The 14,759-nt window shown below is 43.8% G+C and overlaps 1 protein-coding gene across 3 annotated transcripts in view; it reads left to right on the top strand.

The window, feature by feature from the left end:
* The first annotated feature begins 919 nt into the window (after positions 1 to 919).
* The window catches only part of CGN (cingulin), a 36,355-nt gene continuing 22,515 nt past the window's right edge, over positions 920 to 14,759 (top strand). For 2 of the 3 annotated variants that reach the window (XM_033923720.1, XM_033923718.1), the window contains exon 1: positions 920 to 1,047. The gene's annotated coding sequence lies outside the window, so the exon portion shown is untranslated. Of the gene's footprint in view, positions 1,048 to 1,261; positions 1,419 to 14,759 lie in introns of those variants that run through there. The other variant, XM_033923719.1, reaches the window with a different exon arrangement.

Raw genomic sequence — 14,759 nt, 5'->3', positions numbered from 1 at the left:
TTTGAGCAGACTGGATGGACCACCATTATTTACTATGTTAGTGGATGGACTGCCAACATTTACCATATTACTATGTAATAATGGAGGTTCTTCTTACTCACAGAACTGGATCTTAGAACTTAACACCTGTCTGTGCTCTCACCATATCTAGGGCCAGCTCAAGGGACTGTGGTAGCCTGAGAGAACTTTGTATCGATGCCCTCTTGAGTCCCTTCCAAAATCTGGTATCTCTCTCCTTCCACCCCCCACCTCGACTGTGATCCCATATCTCCGGTTCCCTCCCAAGTCTCCCCCCTCCTCCCAGGCACTGGCTCAGGGTGCTGATGATAAAGGGTGTCAAAATCCCAGTCTGAAGGTGTACTGTAGTTGGATTTTGGTGGCCTTTTATGACTGGCATCCTCACCTGGTCCATAGGTTGTGAGCCGCCCTGACCACATCACAAATAACTGGAGTGAAACTAAGACTTTGGGTTTTGTTATTTTGTAAAGCACTTTGCTTTATCTTTAAAAACGGTCTAGTAAGCATCTGGGTAAAAATCAACGGTGTGATAAGCTGCCCAGGCCAGTAGCCTCTTTGCATCTTCCTGACCTGGATGTCCCTGGAGCACCTTGGGAATTCTGTATTAATATCTGGTAATAGGAGTAACAGAGTGAGTGGAAGCAGAGCATTAAAGCTATTCTAAATGTTGTTGTGTTTGTTTTTTTATTTTCCTGCAGCTTTATGGAAAGGGAACACTGGTGACTTTTAATTCTTATCAACTGGGCTTCTTTGCGAGCCAGCCAGCCAACATGGCTGCCCCGTCACGTGACCGAAAGTGCGCCCATAGTCCCTGGGCTTCCTCCTGGCTCCGCCCACTTTCGCTCGTCAGCTCGCGTTAGGGAAGGGGCGCGGTCTGCGGCCGGGCGCGACGTCGCGATTGGCGGCGACGGCGGCAGGGGCGGGCCGAAGTGTTGCGAAAGGGGCGGGAGAGCGGGAGCAGGTACAGGTGGAGGTGAGCGGAACCAGGAACCAGGACCGGGACGAGCACCGGGGAGGGATCGAACACAGGTGAGCCGTAAGCGGAACCGGGACTGGGGGTGGGACAGAACCGGAGATCCCTAGGAGCAGACACCCCCCCCTCTCTCTCTGTCCCCAGCTGAGGCTCACCCAATCCAGATGCCAGCTCTCTCCCCCCCCCCAGCGTTTCCTGTGCCCGAGGAGGGGCTTAGCACCCACAGTCCCCCCCCCCCCGGAGAGGTTGTCCCCAGTGCAATGGCTTTGCTGCACTGGAAGGAGAAGGGAGGAGGCAGCCCCTGGGGCTTGCACTTCACAAGCTCTTTGCTTCTCTGGCTTTGGCTGGTGCTGGGGGTTGGCAGCAGGTCCCTGTCTAATCCAAACGCCACTCATCTGAACTTACTAATGACAGAGTGCATCCCAAGGTGAGTGACTTGGCACTGGTGCCAGCCTTTGCCTCTCTCCCCTAACTTGGGTATTTCTTACTAAGCCCTTTTCGTTTTCATAAAAACGCCTTCTGGGGGTTTGATGGCTCTGAGCTGTGCTTGTGACAGTCCTTTTGCTGGAGGGGAAGCGTTGAGGGTGGTCTACTTGGTGCCAATCCTGATATAAACGGGTTCCTCTTGTGTCTCGGGAAGTGCTTTATTGGATCATTCTAACATCTGAAAAACTGGAGATGTGGTCTCAGAAGTGGCTTTTTTACTCGGCGAGGCATTTCCCATCTTGAGGGCACTTTCGCCAAGTGGGTTAGTTTTTTTTTTACCATGGCGGGAATGAAATTCACTCCTAAGCCAGGGCGTGCGGGTGTGCAGACAAGTATGATGCTTTCTTCGGGAGCCGATTAATCACGGGGAAGTTAGAGGACCTGCTTCACTTTTAGCAGACTCGGTGGTCCGTTTCGTGCCACGGCTGTAATCAAAGTGAACCACAGACCCTTAGATGCGCAAACTCCAGAACCGTCAGCCTGTCCTTTCACTGACCGAGGACTGTCAGACATCGCGTTGTAGAAAAGATCTTCTTGCAGGTGTAAAACTGTAGCGGTATTTGCATTGGACCCTTGCTGAAGGAATACAGCAGAGCGTGTACCTGCATAATTCTGTAAAATACGTATGTACCAGAAAGGGCAGTTCTATGAATAGCCATACTGGGTCAGACCAATGGTTCGTTTAGCCCCATATCCTGTTTCCACAGTGGCTAATCTAGGTCACAAGTACCTGACAAAAACAAACAAATAGTAGCAACATTCCATGCTCGTGATCCAGGGCAAGCAGCGGCTTCCTCCAGGTCTGTCTCAACAGCAGACTATGGACTTTTTCCTCCAGGAACTTGTCCAATCCTTTTTTTTAACCAGCTACATTAACTGCCGTTACCAGTTGGAACCCAAGCACAGTACCGGGTACAGCTTTGGATTCTTGCCCAGAAATAGCTAAGAAGAAAAAAATTTAAATTGAATCAGGTTGGGCAGACTGGATGGACCATTCGGGTCTTTGTCTGCCATCATCTACTATGTATGTTACCTCCTCTGGCAACACGTTCCAGAGATTAACTAGTCTCTGAGTGAAAAAAGAAATATTTTCCCCTATTGGTTTTAAAAGTATCTCCCTGTAAGTTCATCGAGTGTCCCCCCCGGTCTTTGTAATTTTTGACGGAGTAAAAAAATGGATCCCACTGGTACCCATTTTACACCACTCTGGATTTTGAAGACTTCACTCATATCTCCCCTCAGCTGTCTCTTTTCCGAGCCGAAGAGCCCTAACCTCTTTAGTCTTTCCTCATAAGAGAGGAGTTTCATCCCCTTTATCATCTTGGTTGCTCTTCTTTAAACCTTTTCTAGTTCCGCCATATCACTTTTTATTTTATATATATAAGGCAACACTAAACTGACTGACTTTGTTGTTTCTTTCTGTAAATGCCATACAAAGGTGCAGTTGCACAGAACTGGTGAAGTGCTGGGTGCAGCCTCGTATGTGGCACTGTAGAACTGGAATTCTCAGCCCTTCCACTTCCCACTTGGATGACCTGTGGATAAATCTTTGTTTCCACTGCAGATTTTATGTTAACGTACCAAAGGAAAACGCAAGTTGCAGAGATCTAGTTGCTGTCTCTTTTGGCAACTGGGGGAATGTGATTCTTTTTTTTTCTTTTCAGTTCAGCTGCTGGCAAAATTCTCTTTTGTTTAGCATGCTCAGTAGTTGGCTTCCTTTCTCGATCTCATCGGTGATTGCATTTCAACCTCAGAAAATTCAATAACACCTTTGCCTCTTGGGTAAGAAACTCCAGAGCCAAAAAATATCGTTGCGCCACCTTAGTTGTTTTTTTTTTTTTTTTTTAAAGACCAGCTAGCAGCTGATCACTGTGACACAGTAAAAGTCCCACGCATACGGTGAATAAAAGCTGATGATCACGGAAAGTTCAATAAGGGCAGGCTATGCTACACCGCATGTTTGGCTCGCAGTCAGGACAATGTGGTCCAATTTGTTTTTCAAGGAGTGCTGTACAGATTGTGCTAAGGGCTGATAGATTTAAATTTGTTATGGCTTTTTTGTTCTAACGTGATTTTTATGACTAAGTTAAGGCCTAGATCAGGGGTCTCAAAGTCCCTCCTCGAGGGCCGCAATCCAGTCGGGTTTTCAGGATTTCCCCAATGGATATGCATGAGGTCTATGTGCATGCATTGCTTTCAATGCATATTCATTGGGGAAATCCTGAAAACCTGATTGGATTGTGGCCCTCAAGGAGGGACTTTGAGATCCCTGGCCTAGATGCACAAAAGTCAGTTGTGGGTAAGGGGCGTGGCAGGAGGGAGTGGGCATCCCTCCTGCCTTTTTTTTCAGGTGTGGGGAAAGGGAGTCTTTTGTGGCAGGAGGGAGTGGGCTTCCTTCCTGCTGTTTGTTTTAGCTTTGGGGGAGGTTATCACGTTTGTCAGGGTGGGGGGGGCGCGATTGTCGGAGGTCGTTGGGGAGGGCCGTCGGCGGTGGTGGGAGAATTTTTTTTTTTTTTTTTTTTAATGGGTCAGATATTTTGCATGTGTAATACACACAAAATATCTGTGCCATTGAAAAAAAACAGGCAGACTAGTTGGTAACAGTTACCGATGCTAAATGGCAAACGATGTTTGTGCATCAGTCGCTTGGCTATTTTGCATGGGTTGGATCGTTAAATCAGCGATCAGGGGTGGGGGGTGGGAAACATGCAATGGGCTTTTTTGGGCATCAGGGAATCCGATCCAATTGATCACTAAACTGGTCAAACCAGTTTAGCGTCAATCGGGACACGATCGGTAACCTAGTGCGTCCCCCGGTACAGTAGTCTTCTAATGGGTTCCTCATTTCAAAATTATCTCCTTTCATACCAATGGGTGCATGTGATAATGCTTTTTTGGCTTCGTCTTTCATACTATCACTTAATTTCAAACAGTTGCATTTAATTAATTATTGTGGATATTTTTTATTTATTTTTTTTTACCTCTCTGCATCCTTGGTGAAAGCTTAATGAAGAATGTTGCAGGAGCTCAGAAGAGAGGAAGAACTTGGTTTACAGCTGTTGTTTCAGGGTTGGCTTTTCAGTTTTAAAGCATCTCTCTGGGCCAGGGGTTTCTTACGCCAGTCTTGTTCTCAAGATACCCACAATGACTATGCATTAGATACATTTGTATGCAGATCTCTCTCATGCGTGTGCATTGTGGGTGTCCTGACCAGAGGGTTGAGAACCCCTGCTTGAGAAGGGTCTGTGGCGAAGCCACCATCTGCTTTCTGATGTCATGGAGCTGTTTCATTCCATGCCAGGGTGGTCATTTTCCCAGAGACTTTTGCTTGCTGGCAGAGTGGATGAAAATTAGTGATAGATTTGCTTTAATGTTTTTCTGTATAAAACACTAAAATCAAACTATAAAAGCCCTAGTGCAAAATATCATCTGAATAGTAACCCTAATTTGTAAGAAGGTGGGTCTTGATGTGCTACATACCGATGACAGCCTGGATCGGTCCTTGTGGGCACTGGCGTAGTAAAGGGGTGTGGTCCGCCCCGGTCGCAGGCTGAATTAATTTCCTTTCTTGATCTCAATAATGGTGGACTAAATAGTAGTAGTAGTAGTAGTAGTTATTTCTATGCATACATATTTGTATAGTTGTTTTCCCGATTTTGCTTCTGAGCTGTTTCAAGTTGTATATGCTTGATGTTAACTTGAAAAGGTTATAAATAAAAAGTTTTTTTAAAAAAAGTAAAGGGCCCAGGCACCCAGTCAGCACTTCCTTTACTGATTTGTTAATCTTATTTTCTTTCTTGTAGAAAGGAATGCATATTGTAATATCTTGCCCTGGATCAATAGCATGGAATGCTGCTACTATTTGGGTTTTTGCCAGGTACTTGTGACTTGGATTGGCCTCCATGAAGATGGGATACTGGGCTGGATGGACCACTGGTCTGACCCAGTAAGGTTATTCTTATGTTCTTATCTGTGTAGAAGAAGTATGTGAGGTTGTTCTTGTCTAATAAGTGTCCTAGTGTTGACATTAGTACGTTGAAAAGTATTGGTTAGAGTGGTGAGCCTTGGGATACTCCACTGACCATTCTTCCGATCTTTCTCCATTCAATTTTACGCTGTATGTTCTGTTTGTTAGGAATCCTTCTAGCCAAGTGTGCACTTTAACACTTATCCCTAGAAAGTTTAGAATCAATAATAGGAGTTGATGGTCTTCCACATCAAATGTACAAGCTAAGTCAAATTGTAGTAGTGTTTCAGTGCTATAGTGTCTTCAGAAACCCGATTTTGTAGTGTGTAGTAGTTATATGGTGTTCAGGTATTTTTGTGATGTGATTTGTTACAATGCTTTCTAATAGCTTGACATGAAGTGGGATTTAAGCCACTGGTCCGTAATTCTTGATATCATTCTTTCTCCTTTTTGATCTTTTGGGATGGGTGTTAAAATGATTTTTCCTAGGTGCTTGGGACATATTCTTTTTCTAGTGAGTCACTCATCCAGCCTAATAGATAGTTCTAGCATATTTTTTATTTATTTTGTAGGAAAATTGGGCAGACTTCTAATGAGCATTGAGATTTGGTGTATATCCAAGATGGAACACAATTACATTGGCTTCCAATACAACAGCAAATATAATACAAAATGCTTTCGATTGTGCACCAAGTTTTGTAATCCTGTGCTCCATCATAGTTTCTAAGTCTCTGGAAAATCTATCAACCAGGTAGAAATTACGATCCAAAGGAGGAATAACGTCGGTCAATGAAAAGGAAAGTAGAGTTCGTTGTGTGAAATTAAGGGTATCTGTTGTCTGTAGCTGGAGTTAAACTTTGGAACTCTCTTCCTGGAACCTTAAGATTATGCACAGATTGTGCTTTTAACATTTTCTTGAAGGTCAAACAAACGTCGATGCCTTCATGTAATGTATGATTGGTGGACATTGAGCTTGATATGATAGTTCAGCATTGGGAATGAAAGGTGAAAAGGATGGGAGAAATATTATTTAGACATTACCACTTTACAGCATGGTGGTATTGAGAATTGTAACATTGTTTTTTTTGGCTATGTCCGAGCTATTTGTTGTCTGTTTTATATTATGTGTGTGCTTTTGTAAACCGCTTAGGCTTAAGCGGTCTAAAATTGTTTAATAAATGTTGTTAACTCTGTTTCTCTGATTGGGAAGAATTCTTCCCAGAACCTAGTTTCTGGGCATTTTGTTTGTGGAGGGTCTTCTCTCTCGATTTTGTGCTGTTTCCTAGTACTTCTATGCAGTTTGCCAAGTTTCCTTTATTAGTGTCTGTTATGATGTGGTCAACTTTTGCTTTCAAAAAGGTTGCCTGTTCAGCTGCTGGCGGGGTATTTGATAATTTGGTTGTTAATTCAGTTGGGTTAGCTAGGAAGTGTATTGTACTTGAAATTTTTTCAGAACCTTTCTGATTTTGTTCGGAATAATACTAGTTTTATTTGGGCTTTGTAGTGGTTGACCTTTTTTCTCCGTGAGATTTTGTCTTCTTCAGTTTGCTGCTTATTCCATTTTCTATGATCCCGCATTCCCATTCCAGGGGGAGTTTCTTCTATCTACAATTTTTTTTCACTCTTTTAGGGTATACTTCATCTAGTACTACTTAAAAATAAAAATAAAAATTGGGGATTCCTGCAGCTCTGGTGATGTCGGCTGGGGGGCAGAGTTTTAGTTCCCATGCTTCTCTCCTGCCTCGTTGTCCTGTTTGGGGTGGATAAGATATGCCCTGAAAAACAATTACCTTAATGTCCTAACGCACCTTTAAGAGAGAGAGGCGTGTTCAGTACTTGTGATGTCACTGTGGGTGGGTCTTGATGCTGCACAGCTGGCTTCCTGAGACTAGCTCATCCATCTGGTGGTGATGCTGGTAATAAGGGTAAGACTCCACAGCAGGTCAGGTATTGAAAGGAAGGAATAGTTACCTCTCTCTGTTCAGGCAGTTTGAGAAACAGATCTTTATGGTTGTAAATTCAGTCCAGACCTGGAATAATTAAAGCCTTCCAAGATGTTGAGAAACAAATGAATGTACTTTTACATTTATGTGTGAATTTCTCTGTGGAGACTTGATGCTGAGGGGGTTGAAATTGGATTTTGGTTTCATAGAATAAGGATCTTGTAGTTATGTAGTTAAAATAAATCTCGACTCGCAGATAGCAGTTATGCACTTTGCAGTTTGTGGTTCTGATATGTTCAGTGGTCCAGTTAAGGCAGGCTGTTGTAGGCTTTTCTTTCATTGTCCAGGAGGAGGGTGAGATGTAAATATAGATCCAGTACAAATTGCAGGACATGAGGAGAACTGTTTGAAATATGTAAGAGAAGTTGAATTTTTCCTTTCTCCAGACAAAATAAATGGAAGAAGTTTGAAATAAAATGGAGGACTGGTGCCTCGACAAAGACTTAACAAAAGTCTGTAAAAATTTAAATTGAAGTAAACAAAGTGTGGTGTTTTGAGTTATAGGCGCCTGATGTGAGCACAGCGAGCTCCAACTGTTCCCCAAATAGAGAAATGCAAGACCTGGCGATTGAAATGAAACAAAGTGCTTCTGCTTTTTCACGCCTGGGCATGTATAGGGTTAACAGATGTCCGAGAAAACCTGGACATAGCCTTTTTTTACGAAGAGTGTCCAGGTTCCCGGATGGACTTTCCAAAATCTGCAGTTTGTACAGGTTTTGGAAAGCCCTGAGCTCTGGCCGCATTTGGAAGGCCTGAAGTTCGGGGAAAAAAGAGATGAGGCTTTATTTGAGGGGGTGGGGCTGGTTGAAGGCGGAGCAGGGAGTGGATCAGGGTGGGGCCATGCATCTGGGTTTGTTCATCATTAAACATGGCAACCCTAGGACAGGGGTGCCAAATGTCAGTCCTCGAGGGTCGCAATCCAGTCGGGTTTTCAGGATTTCCCCAATGAATATACATGAGATCTATTAGCATACAATGAAAGCACTGCATGCAAATAATTCTCAAGCATATTCATTGGGGAAATCCTGAAAACCCGACTGGATTGCGACCCTCGAGGACCAGCATTTGGCACCCCTGCCCTAGGGGCATGTAGGATCTTCAGATTAGTGAATATTTGTATGCCATTAATTATTTCTAGGCTCGATTATTGCAACATTTTATACCATGGTATAACCCAAAAAGAAATAAGAAGATTACAGATAATACAAAATATAGCAATAAAAATTATTACTAATTCAAAAAAATATGATCACGTTACACTACTTCTACAAGCAGCACATTGGTTACCAATTACACATAGAATAACTTTTAAAATTATACTGTTAACCTTTAAAATTCAACAATCTAATGCTCCGATATTTTTGGATCGTCTCTTGATACAGTATTCTCCATTCAGGGCACTTGGATCAAGAGAACAATATGTACTGCCTATCCCTTCTTTAAAAGTAATAGGGACCAGGAGATCCGACTATTTTCTCGGTTATAGCACCCCCAGCTCTGGAACATGTTACCAATATATTAATCCTCTTTAGAAAAATTCAAGTGTTCTTTAAAAAGTTTCCTGTATAAGGATGCATTTGAAATAAAGATAGGATAACTTACCAATCATTAAAGCTCTTAGATCCTAATTAGACCTACGCGTAGGTCGTAAATTTATCTTCTTTCTTTCTATGATTATTTATGCCTTTATATCTCTCTTTTGTGTTACCCACCACATGTGTTTTTCCCCAAATGTTTCTTCTTCTTTAAAGATTGTAGTTCATCCCCCTCACCTTCTGTACTAGTTATTTATTAGTATGTATATATTTGTATTTACATAAGAACAAAAGGATTGCCATTTCCAGATCAGATCCTGGGTCCATCAAGTCCGGTGATCCGCGCACCCACGGAGGCCCTGCCAGGTGTACCCTGGCCTAGTTTTAGTCCCCATATCACTGTATGCTTCTCAAGGGAGATGTGCATCTAGTTTACCCTTAAATCCTAAAACGGTGGATTCTGCAATTACTTCCTCTGGGAGAGCATTCCAGGTGTCCACCACTCGCTGCGTGAAACAGAACTTCCTGATATTCGTCCTGGACCTGTCCCCCCCCCCCCCCCTCAGCTTCAGTCTATGACCTCTCGTCCGTGTATAAAACAGTTCGGTTTTGTCCCCTATTTTTAAAATGTTCTACGCATTGTAGTATTTGACATTGGGTGTACAACAAACTGTTATGTTAATGAAACTTGAAACTTTTTATTTTGAAAACGAGGGTTTCCTCCCTGGCTCTAACTTGTGGACTTCTGAAGTTACTATGTGAGAATTTATCATATTGTTGTTTAAACCAGTGGTTCCCAACCCTGTCCTGGAGGATCACCAGCCAGTTGGGTTTTTGGGATAGCCCTAATGAATATGCATGAAAGAGATTTGCATATAATGCCGGTGACTGGCATGCATCTCTGCTCCATGCATATTCATTAGGGCTATCCTGAAAACCTGAGTGGCTGGTGGTCCACCAGGACAGGAGTGGGAACCACTGGCTTAAACTATAAATTGGGGTGCTCAGAGCCACCTCTCTGGGCCCTCGCTCATTTGCCATCCTGGATTATTGCCCCGATAGAGGGCAGATCTTTGCCTCCTAGCTAGCTGTTTCTTTACACCGGATATTTGTGGTCATGGTGGCTCTTCACTGGCCTACGATTATTTTTCTTGGCCGCACAGTAGTCTTACTGCCTGAGGAGTTGATCTTGGCTTGTGTTGTAAAACCAGAAGCCTCTTGTGAACAGAAAGCATTGAATCTGTAATTAGGGCCCGCTCCAGGCACTATAATCGCTTCTATGGGCATTGCTCTAGTATTAGACAAAACTCTTATCATGTTTCTTCCTGTTTAACTACTGCTTCTGCAAACTATGGCCTTTGTCCTGAAATCTCTTTGTAGCCCTCAAGGACGAGCAGGTCACCTCTGCACAGGAATGGAGTCTATCAGATTGAATTCCTCCATGCTGTCGCCTCTTATCTTCCCTTCTTCTGGGTAGGAAATGGACAATCCTTCAGAGACCCGTGTCTGTGTGATAACTTATCGGCCTAGAATTACTTCCAGCTGGATCTATACACACGGAGGCCCAGGGCAGCCAGAGCTGGCTTTTTGTCTGTTTTGCTCACAGGGGGCACTCGGATGGCCGAAACCCATTAACAACAAAAGAAAGCAAACACTAGCATAGCTGCCACTGTCCCTCCCCCCTCCTCCAGGACCCAGCGCTACACACACCCTTCAAAGGAGCAAAGTGCTTGTTTGGAGGGAAGCTGCTTTTGTGGGAGGGTTGGTAGGTGATGAACTGTTTGTTCCTTTGCAGTATTTGTATGATCTCAGATTGAGTAGGAATGGCACCAGTGAGGGTGGAGAGTGGTACATAAGAACATAAGAAACGCCTTCACCGGATCAGACCGAGGTCCATCTAGTCCGGCGATCCGCACATGCGGCGGCCCATTTAGGTACTCCTTTTTGGAGACCCGAATTTACCGTATCCCTCAATATGATATGCAAGAAGGTGTGCATCCAACTTGCGCTTGAATCTCCTCCACAACATCCTCCGGGAGTGCATTCCAAGCACCCACCACACGCTGTGTGAAACAGAACTTCCTGACATTTGTCCTGAACCTGCTGCCACTCAGTTTCAGGCTATGACCTCTAGTCCGTGTCACATTTGAAAATGTTAGTAATGCTGCTTCTTGGTCTATTTTATCAAATCCTTTTAATATTTTAAAAGTCTCTATCAAATCCCCTCTCAGTCTTCTCTTCTCGAGGGTAAACAGTCCCAGTTTCCTGAGTCGATCTTTGTAGCTCAAATGCTCCATCCCTTTGACAAGTTTCGTGGCTCGCCTCTGCACTCTCTCCAGCAGAGTTATATCCTTCTTAAGGTATGGAGACCAGTGTTGGACACAGTATTCTAAGTGCGGTCTGACCATTGTTCTATATAGTGGCATTATGACCTCTTGCGTGAGAATGGCTGTTGTAAAGCAGTGCTAGGGATGGAGTTTGCCAACCCATCTTACCAGATGCCAGAGAATGAGTTTCATTGGGGGGGGGGGGGGCTTTTTCCCTGTGCCATTGCTGCCTGAACCACGTGACATTCAGTTTGCCTGTCTCAATTTTGAAACATAGAAATATGATGGCAGATAAAGTCTAAATGATCCATCCTATCTTCTCCTCTCTCTCTCTGAGATCCCACATGCCTGCCCTATGCTTTCTTGAATTCAGACACAGTCTGTACCAGGAGACTATTCCACACATCTACAACCCTTTATGTAAAATAGTATTTCTGAACTTATGCCCTCTAGTTCTGGAGCTTCCTTTCAAACGCGTGGTGGAGGCACATGGGATCTCTTAGGGAGAGGAGGAGATAGTGAATGGGTGGACTGGTTGGGCCATTTGGCCTTATCTGCTGTTATGTTTCTATGTTTCTTTAACCAAACAACCTCGTTTGCAGGAGATTCCTAAGAGATATACAACAAACCTCAATACTCAAAAAAGTATTCAATTAAATTATAAAAGAGAATGTTAATAGTGGGAACTAATCTTTCCAAGGTAAAGTATCCCGGTGGTACCACACATTTAGCATTATAAAATGAAATGTATATGGGTCCACCACTATATCATTCTTTCTCTCTCTCTCTCTCTCTCTCTCTTTCTCTTTCTCTCTCTCTCTCTCTCTTTTTCTCTTTCTTTCTTTCTTTCTCTTTCTCTCTTTTTCTCTTTCTCTTTCTCTCTCTTTTTCTTTTTCTTTTTAATTTTGTATAAATCTTAGGAAATCTCTCATTGGGTCACCTTCTTTGCACACAGACCATTTTAAGAGATTTTGATAATCCACTGTTTCTTTAACCATAATGCTCTATGACCTCATAATGCATATGCTAAGAGCTTGAGGAGATAGTGGATGCTACGGATGGACTGTTTCGGCCTTTTATCTACCTTCATTTCTCTGCTTCTAAGAAACCCTAAATAAAAACAATGGAGGGTGGGAGAATGTGTTGTGGTTTCAACAAAAGGGAAAAAGGGTGGGTGGCCATATTATTCCACAAGGGCTTAGTAGGTAAGGGTAAGGTACTGGAGAGGCTGACCCGGACAGGCTGTATGTGCTTTGCCAAATGTCTGTAGTGAGGCAAGAGATCAAGTTTATTCAAATTTTGATATACCGTTCATCAAACGTCTGAGTGGTTTACATTAGGTTCAAACGATTTTTATTGATGCAAACAGAACAATGAAACACAAATATTCAGAATACAAACAGTGATGCATCATATCCAGCATAATTCAAGGAAATATTGGGAATGGGTATAGGAAGAAACCCCCCCTCAAAAACAACTCATGGCCATCAAGGCCAAAGTCGGCAGAAAGGCCCTCCGGGACCCTGGACTCTTATGAGCCCCGAAGGTGCCACCTCCCACTCATCCCCAATACAAAACCCTGTGACCAGTGCCTGAACCATAGGAACCCCCCTTCCCCAAATTCCCCCCAAACCCTCCCTATCGGTACTCTCCACCCCACCCCACCATTACTGAGTGGTTTACATTAAAAGTAGGTAGAAAGAAAAAAATAAATAAAAATACAGGGAATAACAAAAAGACAATCAACAAGATACATGTGGAAAGAGGGAGAGAAATCACCCTGGAGCTGGCTGATGTATGGAGGGTTCTTTTCCCAGTGGACAGGCGCATTCCCAAATAGATTTATCTCTCGGTATCAAAAGAGTTGTTCACTTTATCAAAGGCCCTCTGCTATATCTGATCGTGCTTGGATGTGGATGGAATGGCGTCCTGGGAGTAGGAAACATCACTGGGGTTTTCCATTGGCACTCTAAAGTTCTGGAGCGGTTGTTTAGCTGTTGAAGGGATTATAACTAATTTACACACACACATACACCCTAAACCACGATAGCAGTTATTAGTACAGGGAGCCACGCTGAATGCTCCGTTATGCTCCCGACGCTCATAGGAAGCAGCGCGGAACATTCAGTGCCTTTGCTAACCCTGGGAGGAGAGGTGCGAGTGCCGCAAGAGGCACGTCCTATAGGTAGTCGGCTGATGTCGGCACTTCTTCGTCTCGCGGTGCACCCTGAATCTCTCCGCGGCACAATGGCGAATGCACCAAAGCCTATTCAGTTCCTACCGTGGCTTTCTAAAAGGGGCCCTAAGCTCTTTGGTCCAGGGACCCATATTTAAAAATACTGATGGTAATTTAGGAGTTAACCTGGTGACATTGTTCTTTTTTTTTTTTTTTTTTAATTCCCAGTATGCTGAACAGACGGCAGGGGAGAGTTTTAAAACTTTCAATGAAGTTCTCCCGAAAGGTTGGCAGCAGTTACCTTTCACTGTCCACCTAATGAAAGTTTTTCATCTCTGATGTGTTTATAATCCCATTACTGGCACTGGAATTGATGGGGAGGGCTGGGTCCAGTTCCTAAGCTCTCTCCTGCTCCTGAGCTAATGCTTCTGGCTCCATATTGGTAATCATTTTATCCAGAACAGAGCACCTGGCAAGGAACAACCTGTCCTTCCTGCAGACCAGCTAGAAAATCAGGATTAAATACTGACTCTCCCACTGCCAAACCCTCCCTCTCTCCCTTCAAGGAAGTGCAGTGCTCCTTTTGAAGGTTGTGTAGCAGTGCCAGGTATAAATGGGCAGGACTAATAAGGATTTCATGTATCTGTGAAGGCAGCTGAGAGGATGTGGCTTTGCTTCTTAGGGTCAGATTTCTCTGCTTTGTAAAACTGGATAGGCAGTGACTCTGTTCTGTTGTCTGGAGAGCTTCTGGGGTCAGGGAGGGATTCTGGTGCTCTGCTACTCTGTGTATGCTAAATGAATCGGGATAGGGAAGCAGTGACCCTCCTGAACGCCATACTGAGTCAGACCAGTGTTCCATCTTGCCCAGTATCCAGTTTCTATAGTGGCAAATTCAGGTCACAAGTACCAGGCAACATTCCAGAGCTGAGACTGATGTCATAATGCCTCATTCCATCAAAGCCTAAGAGCCAAACTTATTAGTGATTTAACAATGGCTCAATTGTCCTGACTTGGCTCACATAAGAAGAATAGCCCTACGGGGTCAGACCAATGATCCATTAAGCCCAGCATCCCATCTTCACGGTGACCAATCCAGGTCACAAGTACCTGGCAGAAACCCAAAAAGTAACAACACTCCATGCTACTCATCTCATAGTAACATAGTAGATGACGGCAGATAAAGACCCGAATGGTCCATCCAGTCTACCCAACCTGATTCAATTAAAATTTTTTTTTTATTTCTTCTTAGCTATTTCTGGGTAAGAATCCAAAGC

Source organism: Geotrypetes seraphini, chromosome 16 (assembly GCF_902459505.1).
Source record: "Geotrypetes seraphini chromosome 16, aGeoSer1.1, whole genome shotgun sequence".
NCBI classification, from domain to species: domain Eukaryota; kingdom Metazoa; phylum Chordata; class Amphibia; order Gymnophiona; family Dermophiidae; genus Geotrypetes; species Geotrypetes seraphini.
The sequence above is the reverse complement of the archived record's forward strand: the minus strand, read 5'-3'. Positions and strand labels throughout refer to the sequence as shown.